The sequence below is a fragment of the Protopterus annectens genome, chromosome 8.part0 (assembly GCF_019279795.1).
Source record: "Protopterus annectens isolate FY-2018-M chromosome 8.part0, PAN1.0, whole genome shotgun sequence".
Taxonomy (NCBI): Eukaryota; Metazoa; Chordata; order Ceratodontiformes; family Protopteridae; genus Protopterus; species Protopterus annectens.
Genome location: NC_056741.1, coordinates 1,125,804,982 through 1,125,826,738, shown reverse-complemented (window position 1 = coordinate 1,125,826,738; position 21,757 = coordinate 1,125,804,982).

Here is a 21,757-nt window from a genome sequence, read left to right as displayed (position 1 = left end):
GGTTTCCTAAAATTCCCTGAGGGGGTTATTCCCCTTTAAAGGGGTTTTAAAAAGGGCAAGGGTAGGCCCCAGGGATCCTTTTCCCTCTTAAATTTCCCCCTTAGGTTACGGGGTTTTGTTTCCCAAGGGGTAAAAACATGTTTTCCCCTTGATTAAACCAAAAATTTTGGGCCCCGGGTAAAATGCCCTGAGTCCCCAAATACCCTTTTTTTATGATTTCCATTAGGGACCCTTCCATACCCCTTTGCAGCCAAACCTTGTTGGCTTTTTTGGGGAAGAAATTTCCCAAAAAAGGGGGCCAAAGGGAGGCCCGGGGCCCTTTGGGGGGCGACGTCCCACAATTTAACCCTTTTTAAAAAAGGCCTGTTTGTGACATAGGGGTGAAAATTTTCTTTTGGTGGGGCCTAAAACCCGGGGGGTATTGTTTTGAAAGTTTTAAAAATACCTATACGTTTCCCTAAAAGGGGCCTTGGGTTCTTTTTAAAATAATTTTAACCCAAGTAAAAAAGGTATTCCCTTGCAAAACCGGGGCAGGAAAAGTTTTTCCCTTTTTTCCAAAAGCTCCATTAACCTTCCCAACTTTCCAGAACACACAACCTTAAACAGGAGTTATTTTTGGAGTTCACTCATCCACAACTGTGATGGGCTGCATAGTTCAACATATGGAAAGCTCACACTGGGCATGCTCACACACTTTGATAAATGAGACATCATTCACACAACATGCCATGGGAAGGCTGAACTGGGCATGCTCACACACTTAGTTCAAATGTTCCTCTTAACAACTGTGAAAACACACCACAGGATGCACATTCCCCATTCCAAACAATGAAGATGTCAGCACCCTATAAGTAGATCAGTAGAAATGCTACCTCCCAGTAATCTGAATAGCACGCTCTGCTAATGCATCTGTCTCTAGTGTCATAACATAGTTAGGTAGGGGTTTGAATCCAGCAAGTGGCATGTGTGTGTGTGAATGGGGGTAAGTGTGTGTATGAGAAGAACATCCCTTTTGGCAACTGTGGAAACACACCACAGGGAGCTCATTCCACTTTCTAAACACTGATGATGTCAGCACCCTATAAGTAGATCAACTGAAATGAAATCTCCAGTAATGCGGATAGCGTGCTCTGCTAATACGTCCATCTCTAATGTCATAACATAGTTAGGTAGGGGTTTGAATCCAGCAAGTGGCGTGTGAATGGGGGTAAGTGTGTGTATGAAAAGAACATCCCTTTTGGCAACTGTGGAAACACACCACAGGGAGCTCATTCCACTTTCTAAACACTGATGATGTCAGCACCCTATAAGTAGATCAACTGAAATGAAATCTCCCAGTAATGTGAATAGTGCGCTCTGCTAATACGTCCGTCTCTAGTGTCATAACATAGTTAGGTAGGGGTTTGAATCCAGCAAGTGGCATGTGTGTGTGAATGGTGGTAAGTGTGTGTATGAGAAGAACATCCCTTTTGGCAACTGTGGAAACACCACAGGGAGCTCATTCCACTTTCTAAACACTGATGATGTCAGCACCCTATAAGTAGATCAACTGAAATGAAATCTCCCAGTAATGCGAATAGCGCGCTCTGCTAATACGTCCGTCTCTAGTGTTATAACTTAGTTAGGTAGGGGTTTGAATCCTGCAAAGGGAATGTATGTGTGTTAGTATGAGTGGGGTTTGTGTGTGTGCATAACGCTGTGGAGAGAAAGTGCCTTTTGCCAACTGGGAGAACACACTACAGGGTGCACATCCCTCTTCGTAAACACAGATGATGTCAGCACCCTCTAAGTACAGCATTGGAAAAGATTGCTCCTACTAATGCAAATAGCACACTCTGCTAATGTGTCTGCCTTTAGAGTCATAACACATCTAGGTAGGGGTTTGGATCTTGCAAATGGAAAGTATGCGTTTTACTGTGGGTGGGGTTGGTGTGTGTGCACAATGGTGGGGGTGGGATGTCTCTTTTGCCAAATGGGGCTATGCACTGCAGGGTGCACATTTCCCTTAACAAACAGTGATGTTGACAGCACCCTGTACAAACAGAACAACAACACAGAAGGTGTTGGTACCAATGATGCATGTAAGGTTACACTTCAACTAATGTCCACAAAACAAAGTAGGATAAACAAATGCTCCTTTTACTCTATCCAAACAACATGGCAACAGACAACTGCCACTACTCAGTATAGTGCTACATGCTACTGTAACATGCAGATGTACCAGAATATACCTAGATAGTGTTTTGAAGCCTGAATGTGGCAAGTGTGTGGATGTGGGATGTTACTGTGTGTGCATTTCCGTATGGAAAACATGTTTGAGATATTGGCAATATTGTTGCAGACAGCTTAGGTGCAGATATCCCCCCCCCCATTCTCCTACACAAGTGGAATTAGTTATCACAGATGACTGTAACCTCCCTATCCTCTCACATGTCCAGGTGAGGGCCACCCTCAACATTGCAGGACACATAGCATCACTGTTACAGAATGGTATCCCTGGATGTGCTACATTCACCCCTGGAGGACATGGCACCACATTACAGACTAATACTACTCCCTGGCCATACTACAGGATGTGTACCTGAAGAGTGCCATACAGACACAGTGGTCCCACACCAATGAGGAGTAACCTCTACTGACCCTGGTATCTACTGCATCATATGCACAACTGGCCTTCTGTTCTAAGCTACGGAAGTTTCACGTATGGGCAACATGTACAGCAATATTACATATGTATATATTTCAGGACTATGCACACAAAACCTATCTCATGGACAGAGCTATAGATAGTGAACTATGATACATTTGGAGGTGTCACAGTAAACACAGTATTAACCTGCTACTTTGCATTACCTGTGTTTGTGGCATCTGTTGCTGTGTCAGTGGTGCTTGCTTGCTGCTTGCTGTTTGCTACTCATGGTTTTGCTGCTGGCTGTCTGTATATTTTCTCTTCTCTCTCTGTCTCTCTCTCTCTTTCTCATTAGGTTTGTGCAATGACTGTATTGCATGAGTGGAGTGTGGGTACTGAATACTTTTGTAGGTATCTGCATAGGTCCATGTGATGGCCCCTGCACCAATTGTAAGGCAGCATTTGCTAATTGCATGCAGCCAGGTGTGTGTTGATTGCATGTCTCACTGTGATTTCAGGACACTGCTATAAAGGTATGTGAGATAGGCGTTGCCCTTTCAGATTGTAGGGCGTGGACCATGCTGGTATGCTGTTGACAGTGTTCTGTGAGTGTGAAGGTTAGTATGGGAATCCAGTGATTTGGCCATTAAAACTTTACCTCACATGCTTTGGATGGTACATCTCCTATATTGCCTTTATACTAATTCCTACTATTGACTGTTATATTTATTTTAGCAGAGTGATTTTGTATGGCTGTCATGGCTTAGTGGTAGGTCATACAGACTAATGTTACCAAGGTCCTGGGTTCGAGACTGGCAGTGGGAATTTATTTTTGTCTCCAGACTTTCAAAATGAGTACAAGACCTGTCAATCAAAGTGCCATAAAGGCACTTTTAAGCACTTTAAACCAGGTCTGCACTCGTTAGCATGAATGAAGAAGGAGGCGTGCCCAGTATGACCTGGCCTTGGCAAAGAGGCAACGCATAGCACATATGCTTGGTCAGTAGGAACACTGGGACTGATACCCACTCTGACTCACTCATACAGTAACAGGGATGCCTAACATGACACAACCTGCTTCCAAACGTACAGGGAGTGTAGTATGTGTATCCGACAGAGGTGGCCCTGCAGCACCACCTGAGGCATGAATGCCATGTGTTAAGTAATGTAATATCATGTACAATATGCACACCTGAGGACCCCAACTAACATCCATATCCACGCATATGACCCTGTGGAAACAGCTGCACATCATACAGTGATGTACATGTGCAAAAACATGGAACAAGATACAAAATGAGGGTGACTAGCAATAAATAGCATGGATAACCACACACCCATGTTTGTACCACAACAAGAAGCAACATGGAATAGCCATGGTCAAAACCAATGGCTAAAACCGACTACTACTATATAGCTTGCTGCAGACCACTGTCCTAATAGCAGGAACTGCCCCAGGCCTATGTTCACAGGTTCATACTAGGCTATCTGCCCTAGTGCATGTATAAGCCTAGCCATAGTGATGTGGCTATTGCCACCCCTTATAGTGGTAATAAGTGTACAGAATAGATTCTGAATATTGTGCCTCTGACTTAGTAGTGACACATTATGACCCCCTTACGTAATTGAATAACATGACTGTGTCTCTGTCTAGTCTGTGCCTCCGTCTCATATGCAGTTGTCCAGATGTCTCCTGAAGAGAGTCAGTGAGGGACTCTGTCAAACATGAACTGGGATACTCTGCTAGAGTGTGAGATGCCTCTGAGTTATGGCTCTGTCCCTCCAGCATGTCCTATACATGTATGTGGTGAGGTTCAAATACTCAGCTTTCATGGCTCTGGTGGATTTGGATTGCTTGCAGTGGAGCATGTCTACCAAATCCTGATTGGACATGGTCTTGTATGTCAGGCATAGGTCACCTGTAAGTATGCGGTATGACACTGAACAAAGCTGGACTTCCTCTATGCCGGAAGCATATGACATGTGTTGAAGAACCCTGATCTTCATGGTAGGTACTTTTCGGGTGCAAAGGTGCAAAAGGCAGGATCTGCCCTGTACAAAGCTGAACTAGGTGGGAACAAGGGTCTGTAGGTCAGTAATGTGTCTGTGTAAGAGCTCCATGACTCCTCCCATATCTTTGCAGACAAGGCTGGTTAAGCCTGTGTGGTGGTAGTTGCCATGGTCTGTGGAGGCATCTCCCTTGTGGAGTGGGACCACTGTTGCCGTATGCCAGTGTTCAGGTACATATCCTGTAGCAAGACTAAGGTTAACTAGCAGTTGTATATATGGGTCCAGCCCTTCTGGAGTTCACATAGCATGCAACTGGAGATACCAGCAGGTCCCATGGATGCTGTGTACTTGTCTTTGCTGAGTGTGGCTCTCACATGGACATCCAAGATGACAGTGAGGTTACATACAGCAGTGATAACTATCTTGTTTTGGGGGTGAGGGAGGGGTACATCGCACTGAAGCTGTCCGCCGGAATGTTGCCAATATCTGTCAGGTCACTGGAATATATGTTGTTGTGTACCAACTCTGAGCATATCCGAGGGTTCACAACCAGGTGTCTGACATAACTGAAGAAAGCAGTGTGGTTACCTTCATTGTCTTTGGTGATTTATGTCCCCAAGTTGACCTTGCATGTCTTCATGAGATAATGTAGCTTTCTACTAGTGCTGATCTCAGCTGTCTTCCCTTTTGGAGATGTAGCTCTGTCTTGCATTAGTAACCCTCATCTGTCATACAGTTTGTTTATGGCTGGGGTCCACCAGACAGGACACTTTCCCTTTGTGGAGAGGGTCCTGTTTCCAGTTGTGATTGTATGGTCCATGCTCTCTGACATCTAGCTAACGGGAGGTCATTCCGGTTTTGCAGTTATCTTTCATCAGCAGTAGAAATGACCACAACAGCCCCTGTGGGGTGTGCCTCATGCACACACATCCAGCACCTGTAAAGTCCACAACAGTACCTCACCAGGAGTATGACAGAGCTGGAACACATGTAATCTGTAGTCTGATTAAACAGAGTGCAGCTCCACACACTGCCATGCTGTCCACCCAGATGCAAGCTGTGCCTGATGTAGAAAGCCATGTCCAAGCTGGAATCAATGCACATGCTGCACCTTGTACAATCTGAATGGCAGGGAGCTATGCACATGAGGGACCTGAACCCCAGCACTGACATATATAGGACAGGCTGTACTGCATTATCCAAAACACAGAAGCCACCCCACACATGAGTAAACTACCAGTACAGGTTGTCCATAAAGACACTTGTTGAGTCCCTCAACAGGAATCCTAATGAGTGGATGGGAGATGGGAGGTTTACCCTGGGTATCAATGTTATGTCACAGGTAGACAGAGGCACAGTATACTAAACAAGACATATGACATGTCAAACTACGCTTACAATGTGTTGATGGACAAACACATTCTCCGACTAGCATTAGGTCAAGATACCTCTTGAACACAGCCAGCAAGGTGCTCTGCCTCAAATGGACCAGGATTGTATTCCACAGCATAGGAGTCTCCGAGTGATAACTCCATCCCTCCTGTATGTCCAACATACATCCCTGCTAAGGTGTCAGTCACCTGCACTAGTGGTTCAGGTGGATCTTCTGAGTCTGAGGTGGAGCATGTCCATTAATCCCTGTTTGGACATGGCCTCGCATGTCAGGCACATGTCACCTCTAAGCAGACAGTATGTGAGTGAATAGAGTGTGAGTGTCTTCAATCTGGCAGCATATGACAGCTGTTGTGGTTCCTTGATCCTTTAGGTGGGGGACAGTCAGGGTGTCTCCAATTGCTGCAGATGTTGGGTGAGATACAGCCACAATAGGGCATTTGACTCGATCACCGGTCTGATAACTGAAGAGTACAGGGGAACAATGACCCACTAGAGCTGGATGTGAATCCCATCCTTATCAGGTGGGCAATGTAGAAGGTCTTCCTAGCCACTTTAGCAATGTGAGTCTCAGAAGAATGGCGAATGTCAACCTGGGTCCCCAGGTCCATGATAACCTCCTCTGTGCTTAGAGGATTGCCACCTATATGGTAGCTTGGGGTCACCTTGCTTTTCCTGAAGGGTATGTCTACACATGTTGTGCACTCTGACTTCAGGCCATGGCCCTGGCACCAGCTATCAGTTACTGTGAGTCCCTTCTGAATGATATCTGTGTGTGATGCACTGTCCACTATGGTGCCCAGTGTGCAGTCATCTGCTAACATTGTCATCCAAAGCCCTCCCATGTTGGCCTGTACTCCTGGGAAGTACATGACAAACAATGGTGGCCAAGGACTGAGCCCTGTGTGACACCACCTGTGACCAGCCTGGAGTCTAACATAGTGCCAGCAACTCTAACCCTGTGGGTCCGTCCTTAAGCCAGTTTGCAACCCATCTTGTGACATATGGGTTTACATTTCAGTTGTTAGGGTTTTCCACAATACCTGAGTGGGGTATTGTGTTGAAAGTGTTAGCAAGGCCAAGGTAGGCTGTATGGACTGCCTTTCCCCAACAATGGCCTAAGTGACCAATTTGAAGATGTCAACACAGTACAAAAGGCATGATCTGCCCCTGACCAAGCCAAAATGGGATGGGTACAATGTCTGCATGTCCCCTATATCTTTGTTTATGAGCTCAATTATGATCCTCTCCATAGATTTGCAGACTACACTTGTTAAGCTTATGGGGCAGCAATTAACAGGGTCTGTAGAGGCACTGCCTTTGTGCAGATGTGCACAACTGGACCCTAACCAGCCTGTTGTGCACACTATGAAAATGTAAATCAGTGATAGGACTGAAGCCCAGGATACTGACCACCACAGTGAAAGTACTGAAACACTACACTAGACAGTGCTACAGTGTTAGGTCAGTATGAACGGATGTTGACAATTGTGTGCAAAGTATCCCATGCAAAACCTGCAGGCACAGTATACTCCCAGTTTTGTTCACACACAAAGCATTTGGACAGTAACTACACAACATGGCACAGAACACACAACCATAAACTGGAGGTATTTGTTGAAGGTCACACTCATCCACAAATGTGATGGGCTGCAGAGTTCAACATATGTAAAGCCCACACTGGGCATGCTCACACACTTAGATAAATGAGACATCTTTCACACAACATGCCACAGGAAGGCTGAACTGGGCATGCTCACACACTTGGTCCAAATGTTACCCCTAGCAAATGTGAAAACACACCAGAGGATGCTCATCCCCCTTTCTAGACACTGATCATGTAAGCACCCTATAAGTATATTGGAGAAAAGGATTCTCTCAGTAATCCGAATAGCATGCCATGCTAATGCATCCGTCTCTAGTGTCATAACATAGTTAGGTAGGGGTTTGAATCCAGCAGGTGGCAAGTGTGTGTGAAGGGGTAAGTGTGTATGAAAGAAACATCCCTTTTGGCAACTGGGAAAACACACCACAGGATGATCATTCCACTTTCTAGACTCTGATGATGTCAGCACCCTATAAGTATATTGGAGAAAAGGATTCTCTCAGTAATCCGAATAGCGCGCCGTGCTAATGCGTCCGTCTCTAGTATCATAACATAGTTAGGTAGGGGTTTGAATCCAGCAGGTGGCAAGTGTGTGAAGGGGTAAGTGTGTGTGTAAGGGTGTATGAAAGAAACATCCCTTTTGGCAACTGGGAAAACACACCACAGGATGATCATTCCACTTTCTAAACTCTGATGATGTCAGCACCCTACAAGTATATCAGGGGAAAGGACATTCCCCAGTAATGCGAATAGCGCGCTGTGCTAATGCGTCCGTCTCTAGTGGCATAACATAGTTAGGTAGGGGTTTGAATCCAGCAGGTGGCAAGTGTGTGTGAAGGGGGGTTAGTGTGTATGAAAGAAACATCCCTTTTGGCAACTGGGAAAACACACTACAGGATGCACATACCCATTTCTAAACGATATCACAATTATGTATGGCTTTTGATTACAGACATGCCATGTGTGTTGTGCACACACAGAATGCCCATGTGTGTGGGTTGTCCCTCACAATAATGCATGACATTGATTACACCGGTTATGGCAATGAACACATGATGTATGTGTGTGCCAAATACACATATGTACCTGAGACTTTCAATAGTTACCATGTGTGATGCCTGCCACATGTGAATACATGGTATTTGCACAGGGTAACATTATGACCGTGGTCTTCTGTGCAGATGCTGCATGTGGGATGTGTATATACAGTGTGAGATGTAGATGCTATCAGCCTAGTAGTGAGGGATGCACACCTGGTCTGGGGCATAAAGTCTACATGTTGTTAATGTACAGGAGCTGCATGTTCTCACCTTTGTGGGAGTGGTAAGACAGTATTCCATAGCAATGCAGTGACTGCATGCTAAGAACCATTCAGCTATGGTGTTGTAGATACACTTATTCATTAGCATTCAGTAATTTTTCGGAATCCCTGGTGAGGGTCTGATGCCAACCAAGGTCAGGGGTCTACCAGCCTGTGTCACTTGCTCAGTGATCCCTTCCATGTTCCCTATCACGTATCCCAGTGAGCGACATCCCACATCAGCTGTGGTGGCATGGACAATGACTGAGTCATATGTGTCCATGCATCTGACTGACTTGTATGTTGCTGTTACAGTTTGGCCATGTGTTTCCATCTCATACATGTGATGTACATCAATGGGTAGGGGATAGGGTTGACTGTGTACATGTGGCAGCTGTGACATTACTACATGACACACATATTCCACAACTGTACCATAGAGGTGACTGACAACTGACTTTGCACATGCTACCGGAGTATTGAGATTACATTGGTGATTGACAGCACATAGGGCCAATGGTGAAAGAGACATAGGTCCATAGGTTCGTACAGGGATATCTGCCCAGGGCATGTATCCACCTAGCCAGAATGTGCGTGCCTTTCAACATGCATTGTGAATCTGTCTTGCTATGCCCTTTTCCAAGGTTAGTATACTGTGCCTCTTTCTCACAGTGACACATAAGTGATACCCAGCGTAACCCTACAATGTCACATCCAGTCATTAATATCGCTCTTGAAGATAGTCACTGAGTCAGTCCACCTAACCTCTATTGGGATAATAATCAGGAATGAAGGGTGCCTCTGAGTTGTGAATGTGCCCCTCCACCATGTCCTATGTATATCACTCCTGAAGTTCAAGTATTTCCAGCGTGTATCCTGGTGGGATCTGGATATTCTGAGATGCAGCATGGCCATTACGTGAGGGTATGACCTGGCCTTCTATGTCAGGCACAGATTGCCTATGAAGAGTCAGTATGTCACTGAGTACAGCTGCTGCTACTTTAACCAGTCAGTATGTGGCATCTGTTTGAGCACTTTGATCCTCTTGTCGAGGTAGATATGTGGTAGCCCCAGTTGCTGCAGGTGTCTGGTAAGGTGCATGCCGACAGGTTCATCATAGTCAATTATGGGCATGATGAGGGATGAGTAAAGGGGCACAATGTCCTCCCCTGGCCTACATGTGGATCCCATGATGATGTGGCCCATATCACATGCTTACCTAACCACTTTGTCCATGTTGTTGTCAAATGGTAGAATGCTATCAACCTGTGTACCCCAAGGTCCATAATTCCTTGGTCTGCACTTACTGGATTAACACATATGTGGTACATTGTGGTCATTTAGTGTTTGACAAAGGGGATGACTATACTCTTTCTGTCATTCACGTTGAGGCCATGGCTGTGGCACAAGTCGTGTGTTTGCAAGAGTCCCTTTTGGAGGATGCGTGTGTTAGCTGTTGAGTTGATTATGGTGTTCAGTCTGCAGTCACCTGTGACTTGCTGAGCCACAGTACTTCCATGTTGGCCTGTACCTATGACAAATATATAATGAACATGACAGCCCCTAGGGCTTTGCCTTGTGGGACACCACTTGTACCAGGTTGGAGGCTGACATGGCTCCAGCAATTCTACCATGTGTGTTCTGCCCTTGAGCCACTGTGCAATACCCATAGTGACATAGGGGTTAATATGTACACTGGTGAGCTTCCCTAGAATGCACAAGTGGGGTATTGTATCCAAGGCTTATGCAAGGTCCAGGTAGGCTGTATGGACCTCCTACCCCTTGACAGTGGCCTTGGTGACTGTTTCAAACAAAGCAAACAGGTTTGATAGGCAGGATTTGCCATTGACAAAGCCAAACTGTGTATGGTGACATGTCTGTAGGTCCACAATATCTAGATATGTGAGGTTCTTGATGATTCTTGCCATAGCTTTGCAGACAAAGCTAGTCAGACATATGGGGCGAGTAGTGTCCAGGATCCGTGACGGCACCACCTGCATGTTGAGGGACCACTGTTGCTGTATGCCACTCTCTGGCCACATATCATGTATTAAGGCTGGGATTGAACAGTGGTGTTATGTCTGGGTGTAGCTCTTCTTGTGGTTCATGTAGGACACAGCCTGGGACACTGTCTGGTCCCATTGATGCAGTGTTTATTGCTTTGGGAAGGGCATCTCTTACCTGAGAATCTGTGATGTCAGGGGGGGGAAGCACTGTGATGCGAGACATATGTTCCCTTTTGGTGTGGTGGGGAGAGAAGGCAGCATTGAACCTGTCCACTAGGATGATGGCAATTCTGCCATATGTTGCATGTGTGTGTGTTGTGGGGGATGCACAGGTAATGGCCAGATACGTCTGCACAGGTGACACGTGTGACACATTCTGGGTGTTCATCCATACATACTGGATGTGTGCTGCCATCCAACCCTGTGATGTGGACACACATTACTCAGCCTGGATATACATATCTGAACAACACCACAAGCACAATACACTACCTTGCTATGTATGCATGTTATTACACAGTTATTCAGTAGTTATGACAGTGATGCTATCCATGCAGCCCACTGGGCCAGTGGAAGCCACAACACACACCGCCAGCACATTTGCATATGCTTACCACAGACATCCCACATACTGCATGTACTGTGCACACAGTTATCTAACCCAGAACAACTGCATACCACTTATTAATCCTGTCCAGTGGACTACAGATACAGGCATATTGTATAACAATAGTAGGAGGCTACTGCAGCACAGGGCAGATTCACATGACGGGAAGGCATCTGTTGTCTGCAGTGTTAAGATGCTTCACATTCACCAAATGCACAGATATTGCCAACAATGTTGCAGACAGTTTAGGTGCAGGTACCCCCACCATTGTCCTACACACGTGTTATTAGTTATCCCAGATGACTGTAACCTCCCTATCCTCTCACATGTCCAGGTGAGAGCCACCCTCATCATTGCAGAACACATATCATCACTGTTACGAAATGGTATCCCTGGATGTGTGCTACATTCACCCCTGGAGGACATAGCACCACATGACAGACTGATATTAATCCCTGGCCATACTACAGGATATGTACCTGAACAGTGCCATACATACACAGTGGTCCCACACCAATGAGGAGGAACCTCTACTGACCCTGGGAACTACTGCATCATATGCACAACTGGCCTTGTGTTCTAAGCTATGGAAGTGTTAGTTATGGCCCACATGTACAACAATATTACATATGTTTATATTTCATGACTATCTACACACAACCTATCTCATGGACATACCTATAGATAGTGAACTATGATACATTTGAGGTGTCACAGTATACACAGGATTAACCTGCTACTTTGCATTACCTGTGTTTGTGGCAGCTTTGGTGTGTCACTGTGCTGCTTGAATTTTGCTGCTGTTGCTGCTGCTGCTGCTGCTGCTGTTTTGCTGCTGGCTGTCTGTATATTTTGTCTTCTCTCTCTGTCTCTCTCTCTCTCTTTCTCATTAGGTTTGTGCAATGACTGTATTGCATGAGTGGAGTGTGGGTACTGAATACTTTTGTAGGTATCTGCATAGGTCCATGTGATGGCCTCTGCACCAATTGTAAGGCAGCATTTGCTAATTGCAAGCAGCTGGGTGTGTACTAATTGCATGTCTCACTGTGATTTCAGGACACTGCTATAAAAGGGTATGTGAGATAGGCGTTGCCCTTTCAGATTGTAGGGCGTGGACCATGCTGGTATGCTGTTGACAGTGTTCTGTGAGTGTGAAGGTTAGTACATCTCCCATGCTTCATGCTGTGTTGTAGATTCAGGTTGCTGCATTTATCTTGCCTGTTCCCTGTAGTGAGTGTGTATGCATACTGACACCTACAACTATATGTCATATGTATTGCTATATAAATATATATATATATATATATATATCTGTGTACATATACATACTTTCATATATGTACATTAGCTGACATTATTGGGTACAAGCTAACAATTAGCAGGGCTGTTTCCGTTAACACTACTCTAGTATGGGAATCCAGTAATTGGGACTATAAAAGTCTGCCTGACATGCTTTGGGTAGTAGACATACTATATTGCCTTTATCTTCATTCCTACTATTACATGTTCCACTTATTTAGCACTATATTCCTGTATGAGAGTCATGGCTTAGTGGTAGGTCATACAGACTAGTGTTACAATGGTCTTGTGGTAGGGCCTACTAGTATGCTCATATTCTGCTTTTGAGTTGAGTATAGGGCCTATCAATCACAGTGCTGGAGGCACCTTTAAGCAGTTAAAGGGCTTAGTAGGTCTCACAGGAGCCAGGCTGTGTTGCAGATTCTGGTTGCTGCATATATCTTCACTGTTTCCTGTAGTGAGTGTGTATGGCTACTGAGACCTACGATTATATTTCATATGTATTAATATATATTTATATATATGTATGTGTAGATATACATACCTTCACATATGTACATTACCTTACATTATTATGTACAAGCTAACAGGTAGCAGGGCTGTTTCTGCTCACACTGAACTAGTATGGGAATCCAGTAATTTGGCCATTAAAACTCTACCAAACATGCTTTGGATAGTACATCTCCTATATTACCTTTATACTGATTCCTACTATTACATGTTATATTTATTTTAGCAGTGTGTTCTTCCAAAGCAGGCATGGCTTAGTGGTAGGTCAAACAGACTAATTTTACCTAGGTCCTGGTTTTGAGACTGACAGTGGGAATTTTTTACTTTGCAAACTTTCCAACTGAGTACAGGACCTGTCAATCAAAGTGCTGAGGCCACCTGTAAGCAGTTAGAAGGGTAAGTAGGTCACACAGGGGTCAGGCTGTGTTGCAGATTCAGGTTGCAGCAATTATGTTAACTTTTTCCTGTAGTGTGTATGGCTACTGAGACCTACGATTATATTTCATATGTATTAATATATATTTATATATATGTATGTGTAGATATACATACCTTCACATATGTACATTACCTTACATTATTATGTACAAGCTAACAGGTAGCAGTGCTGTTTCTGTTCACACTGAACTAGTATGGGAATCCAGTAATTTGGCCATTACAACTCTACCTGACATGCTTTGGATAGTACATCTCCTATATTGCCTTTATACTGATTCCTACTATTACATGTTATATTTATTTTAGCACTGTGTTCTTGTAAAGCAGGCATGGCTTAGTGGTAGGTCATATAGACTAATGTTACCAAGGTCCTGGGTTCGAGAGTAACAGTGGGAATTTATTTTTCTTAGCAAACTTTCAAACTGAGTACAGGACCTGTCAATCAAAGTGCCATAAAGGCACTTTTAAGCACTTTAAACCAGGTCTGCGCTCGTTTGCGCGGAGCTCACGCATGCGCACTGGCGGTGAGCTCCGCTAACACAAACGCACACCCGCGCTATTTTCTTTGAAAGAAAAGAAAAAGGGGTGACAGGAAAGTGGTGAAAAGGGGTCACAAAGAGGGTAAGACAGTAGGGAAAGAAGCGTGGGATCTGCAGGAAGGGTGTAGGTAAGGCCCATAGATGCCCATGTCTTTTGCAGCAACAGCTGTATATTTCTATGTATTTTGGTGAGACATTTGAAACCTTCCACCTCTGAGAGAGGTGTCAGGACAACATTAATATTTGTTGTACAGCCAATTGTAATTAACAGTTTAGATGTCCAGCAGACATGTGTGCGACATGGACAGCTATGTATGGGGCGTAATTTTTTTGTGGGACAGAGTGCCCTTTTTTTTTACAGGTGAGAGTGGTATGACAGGTGAAGGAAGTCGGTAAAGCTGGGGAGGTAGGTTGGGTAGGTTAACAGACAAGACAGACAAGACGCATACAGGGACGGTGTATGACACACGTGGGGGGGTTACACAATTGATGGGGACGGAGGTTGGGATATCCGAGATGCACTAGCCCACAGATGGCAACAGTGGAACGGATATCCCCACCCATAGGCAGTTGCCACTGTTCCTTCACAGCCCAGGACGGGGCTGTGCTGGGGGCTGTGTAGGCGGGGCAACGGCCGGGGCTGTTAGCTGTGCCACACGAGCCTGAAGCTGGCGTAGGGGTCCAAGAACAGTGTCTTGGATCTCCCTACGCACCACAGACCGGACACCGCGGAGGGTGAGTGGACGAACCCCTCCGGCCACACTTGCAGATGGGACGGGCCCCATCCCCTGCAGCGCTTCCACCCGAAGGGGGCACAGGGCCACTGGAGGGGGGTCCGGCCTGGGCACTAGTGCCAGGTGCAGTCGCCAGCTGAGGTGGGAGAGGTGGGTCCGCTGGGACCTGCCTTCCCAAGCGTTCTAGGTTTGTGAGTAGTTATGTTAGTTTGGGTTAGTGGCATTTTATTCCATTCAGATTAGTTGTAACAGCATGCATTGGTATTCCCATCAAACAAACACCCAGATATGAACACCATTGAACAAGGGGCATATCAATATCACATGCATTATTTGAACAGCAAAACACAGTCAAACGACATGCAGGGTTGATTAATGGCAACAGGCCATCAGATTTGCAGGTATGAACAGGGCACATGCATGAACAGACATGCATATATGTTTGAAACGGACAAATGTCCATGATTAATGAAATGTTCACATACCATTATTTAGTGGATGTTGTTATATGGAATTATAGGGTTGGGTGGGGATAGAAAGTGATGACACATTCATATGTTACACATTGATTCACATTTCTCATAGGTACACAATTAAGTTGAGGCTGATGTTTCAAAATAATCTTTATTTGACTGTCATGCTACACCTGTTACACATACATCACTATCCTACTTATTTTGAATTTGATCAGATACATCATCCTGCTACACTTTGATGACAGGACAGGGGACAACTATGGCTGTTTAGTCTGTCAGATAATCATTCATTCTATCTGCAAATTGTTTACTGTTATCACCATATACAGATTTTGACCTAGACATTCCAGATTCAGACACACTGAAATCAGTTTGGGATGTTAATTTGTACTTCCCACATGCATTTAGTTCTGTAGAAACACACTGAGGCTTATATATTCAGGGTTATTACTACTTTATTTATTCATACATGAGCCTTTCTGTCACTCTCACACATTCTGCAACTTCACAGTTCAGGTTGGTACTTCTAGGCTTTGTTCACATATTAGACCTGTGGTGATTCAAACACTTTCCAACAGCCTCACTTCTGTCATGATTCAGCATTTGAACAGGGCATATATCTCACATGTGACTACCTCAGATTCTGAAGCTGTACTCTTGAGACTACTGCAGGTTACAGTATATTTAATTAATGATGGGACATCTGTATTACAGCACTGTTTAATTCTATCAATTATATTTGCAGTTACACTTGCATACTGATGAACTTGTTGCAGCCATACCTGCAGACTTTCAATTCCTGCTTGCACATTATATTACTTTTAATCAATACACTGCACTGTTCTGATACATGGTACATAATAATATTTATTTACAAGTACTGGGTGGGGTTACTAACCTGCATGGTGGCGCAGCCGCACCAGCCTTCTGGCGTGCATCTCACGATTCGCAGAGCGGACACCTGCAGCTGTAATACAAAGGGAATAATATTGGACTACACATCTCCATGGTATCAGCTGGTTGAAATCCTTACATACATGAGTAAAATGTGACTTACTCAGTAGTGGGGCGTTGGGCATTTGCCGGGCCTCCTGGATCCAATGGTTCAATTGGTCCTGCTTGCGTCTCTTCAGGTCCGCATGGTGGTGACGGACCTGCTCACCAGTGCGTGGAATGCCAGTAGCACTGGTCAGATCACGAGCCAACTGGTCCCACGCCTCTGCCCTATATACTCCCCATGAGACCTGGCCCTGCATGAGTTGGGCCTCATGATTATGGACAAGGAGCCAGACCATGTATCTGGACTCCTCAACGCCCCAACGCTGTGCTCGAAAGCAACGTCCCTCACCTACTCCACTCATGCTGACTGCAAGTCTGTTCTACAATCAGTTATGCTGTGTATTCCCGCCTATGGGGCTTATATATGCCGCTTTTCCCGCACATTTCTCTGATTGGCCATTTTGGAATTGTATGTACTTCACTGAAAATGCTTTCTCATGCTCCATTCTGGGTTTTATCCCATATATATGCTATTTCTGCATTTCTAGGTATTGCTGTCATGGCTTGGTGGTTTAGTTCCTTGACTCTAGTGCATGGTATCCTGGGTTCGAATCTGGCAACTGATTTTTCATTTTCCTGACAGGAATGAGTTGAGGACCTGTCAATCAAACATGCCAAAAGCACTTTTAAGCACTTAAAACCAGGTCTGCGCCGTTTGCGCTGAGGTAACGCATGCGCACTGGCAGTTAGCTTGTGGAGCGCCAGCAAACGGTGTGCGCTGGGATAAATCCTAATTGGCTACTGACACACATGTTAAGCTAATTGCACACAGTTTCAGTCTGTCTAACTGCAGCTTGGCAACGGGCATGCAGTTTGCAGCTTTTGAAACACTACTCAGCTACGGGCACTCTGTTTCACAACAGCTTAGCTATCAGTACATTTCTGACTATTTTTATTCTTATGTTACTTTAAAATATATGCTCTATTTCATTCCATTTTACAAAAGGGAATACATTTACATTTGTACAATACTGTCAGGGGGCTTTTTAGTGCTTATTTACAAAAAAAAAAAAAAAGGTTGTTGTAGGGGCTCGAACCCTGCCTGCCTACTCTTAGGCCGGCAACTCTACCGCTAAGCTATTATTTCTTGGCTTACTTTGCATATTTAGTTCTTATATCCTTTTCCACTGACTGCTAACTGTGATTGCGCTAGTAGCACACCCACGCACACGAGCGCACACAGTAGCAAACATTTACGGGGTTTAAAAAAAAATAAAAGGTTTTAATTTAATTTTATAACATCTCTTCACTTTATACAGTGATGGTCTATCGGGGCATGTGTTGTGTAGTGTGTTTATTCACATTTTCATGGCCTTTCTCGTGGCTGTTTACTTTCAGCCATTCTAGTCTTCCGGGGGCGTGTCCGCTTGCAGGGCTTAGCCTACAGACACGCTTCTACTCTCTTACACGGACCGTGTAAGAGTTACTAGTGTGATTCAGCATGCCTCATGCACCTCATGCATATGCATGACATGCTGACATCACACAGTTTAACTGCAGCCTCCGTGTAAGAGTTATAACTCTTACACGGAGGCTTCCTGAATCTGGCCCACTATCTTTTCTATTATTTGCTTTTTTTTTCTAATTAGCCAATTTAATTGTATGTATACTTTGGCCTTACATGTTTTTGTCCTCCTACAAAATTGTATTTTACTATGAATTCTCAATGTCTGTTGATCACTGTGGAGCTTTTCTCCCCGGGCCTCTGCTGAAAAGGGATTTATATCCAGTTGGACTAGCCCGGTAAACAAATGTAAAATAAATAAAATAAATAAATAAAATAGTATTTACATGTATATATATATATATATATATATATATATATATATATAGACCTATTATATGTATATAACCATAACCTTGTCATGTGTAAACCTCACGGTTGTGTATACCCTCCCAGATCTATATCAGCGTATGTATCTGCTATGTGTACATCATGATAAAATAACATATGTGATGCAACAGTCATATTAATAACAAGGACTACACAATTTAGGAAGTAAAGGCAATTGTTCAGTACTACTCAATATGTGTATTGACAGCTATATTGGTAAAACAACAACTGTCTTCACAATGGTCGTGGAGTAGTGGATAAGTGTTGTGACATTAGTGTACAAGGTCTTGGGTTCAAGATCTGCAAGGGCTTTTCATTTTATTGCTGGGCAGAACAAGGGCTGTTGGATACAGCGTGGTTAAGGTGGCTTTGAGCAGCTTTAAGTGCGCTTGCGTGGATTTGCATGAAGCTAAGCAGTGCAAAGCTATGGGTAAATGTACAGGCACTTACACAGTGCAGGCTTTGTTTACCAGTGAGCGAATTAGCTCAGCTGTTATATTGCAGCAATGTTGAGACTTGCTAAACATGGCTAAGCCCTGGTAACCAGGTCACACCACCCAGTCTGATAACATAGCAGGGTAATGACATTCATAATGAGTGTATGTAATGCCATGTACAATACATGGGCCTATGTGCTGTCATTATTGTAGCAAGAGGTGTGAGTGTCATGTGTGGGACACAGATGTATATGATGCCTGTACGTGTTATCCATGTGAATGTGTTACATACAGGGGTAGTAGCCCAGGGTACGTGATGTCACACTGACATGCAGTGTATCATGGCATTACTACTGCTGACAGTGCTTACCCAGGCAAGACCAGAGTGCTAAATGTAGTACTGACAACAGGCACACCTGCAGGCATAGCTGGACTCTGAGGCCTCCCTGTTGTATCCCTGGTGTGTGAGCTGTGTTACAGTATATACCCCTTACTGGGTAATGATCCATCATGTGGAATGTAAGTGTAGACTACCATCTGTACAGCACATGTTACTGAAGGCTTCTGGCATGTAATTATGGCATACAAATTGTTGCCAGATGTCTATCTGTCAACATACTCATGCTACTGCATAGCTACTTGCCAAGCTGATGACTGTCAGTCCCTGTACAGATGTGCAGATGGCAGGTATCCAAATGGGATATGTACAGGCAACCTAAGCTTGATTGACACTGGCATGTCTGCCCAGCTGTGTAAGAAGTGGCACGTATATGAGATGTCACCCCGTACGTACCACATGCCACAGGAACCTCCACTACACTATCACAGTCAACCGAACATGCTTGGGTACAGGTCACCATCACAGACAATAACCATGTATTGTAATGTATGTTGCATACATGTCAACTTGATCACCTCAGTGGCCATGTGCAATAGGCACCTGGAGGATTGGCTGATGCATGTCATTCACACCCTGAGGGTCATGACAGTAGTGTCTGTTGATAGATACCCACTGCCACCTGGCAGGTGGCAGGATAACACTGTACACACACCCCCTACACAACCCATCTCCCCTTAGACAATAGCTAGATACACATCTATGACCACCTGCAGGGATGCACCCCTGTACTAACACATGTGTACGTGTGCATGACTGAGTATAGCAGTGTCTGTGTGTTAGTACACCTGTACTTTGGAATTCCATGAGGGTCTTCACAACCAATGCAGCACCCAATGCCATAGTTAGTTGTGGCTGCTGCTGTATGGGACATTACATGAACTCTGTTAAGCTCCCCCCATACCGGCTACATGAGCCTTGCAGTACCAGCACAACAGTATTTTACAAATGGGGTGATAGGCATGGGATACCCATTGTGTTCTGGCATGTGTGTGTAAGTGTGCATGTCCGTATATCTGTAGGGGACAGCATTCCAAGGTCACATACTCCTATTACATTACCCATTGCCACACAGTAGTACAGATAGTGTTGTTGCTGCCCATAGGTGAGGCATGACAATGCAACACCCTACTACACATGTGGCATGTGCATGACATGCATATCCCTGTAGTACCACTGTTGGGGTATACTATGGGTTGTATCGAAGTTGCGACCAATGTGTGGTGGTGGGTATGGCAGAGTGTCAGCATGGGTTCCAGGGAGTTCAATATCCACTGGGGGATGTGGGTGCTGTTTACACTGTCACTTCACCAAGGTACACCCGGTATATGTCCCATGTACCATGTTATGGTTACCACTGTCGTCATCAACCATACAGGTAACTGTTACCACACTCCAAGCCAGTTATGCTTGTGATGTGTGCAGCCTACCTGTAACACATTGGACAAATGGTCAGGTTAGTTAGCAGCAATAGGCCCTGGTATTTCATGTGTGTGTATGGCTGTTATGTGTCTGTAAACGTGTATATGACAGTATGTCACATTGTGTATAGTCCAAATACACCCATCACATCCCCCATTAGCATACTGTACATATCTGGGGATGTTCTGCATGTAACATGTAACCTGGGACACACTTCACCCTAAATGCTGTGTGGTGTGTGCAATGTAAGCCACACACTTCAGTATCACTACATAGCTAGGTAGGGGTCTACTCCCAGTGTTGACAAGTAACAGTGTGCATGTATGTGGATGGGTCTACATCAGTTTGCAGGGTATACACATCTCAGTGGCCACTCGTCCATGTGGCACAGGGAATAACCGGTTTAATAATCTATGACATGTGTTCAACTGTACCCCAGCTATGTCACACCCATGGTGTCATCACAGTGACAAACCCTGTTGTGGAATATGACTGCATACCATCCTTGTGCTGACATCTTGGCTGAAAGATATAAAGATGGAAACAGGTCTGAGCAACACATGCAGCAAGGTTACCACAGCTCGTAATACACATCTCTGTCACCCCCCCCACCATTTCAGCTTCACCAAACTGTGCATACAACTCATTAGGTATGGCAATAGATTACCTACCAGTGGGACAGATATTATATTGTACCACACTTTCTGCTATGTGATTGTAGCCATGTCCCCTGTGTGGACACTATCATTGCTGGTGTGTTACAGACTATTCACTTGCATGCCATTGTCAGGGCCACTATGGTTCCATATATGCCAGCAGTATGGCTGCTTTGGGATTGCTGCACATCTGACATTCTGTGTTATTGGGGATATGTATGCATTCTGCTGGACATGTACAGGGATTGTGTAGAGTATTACTACCAACAGATGTACTATAACAGTGACACAATAGCATGCATATGTTCTATTGGCCAGCAGAACTACCTCTCCAAACCCATCTGCCCATGATACCTGGCCACATCACATGTGTGTCCCAACCTGGGACCTCCTCATGTATTGGTCC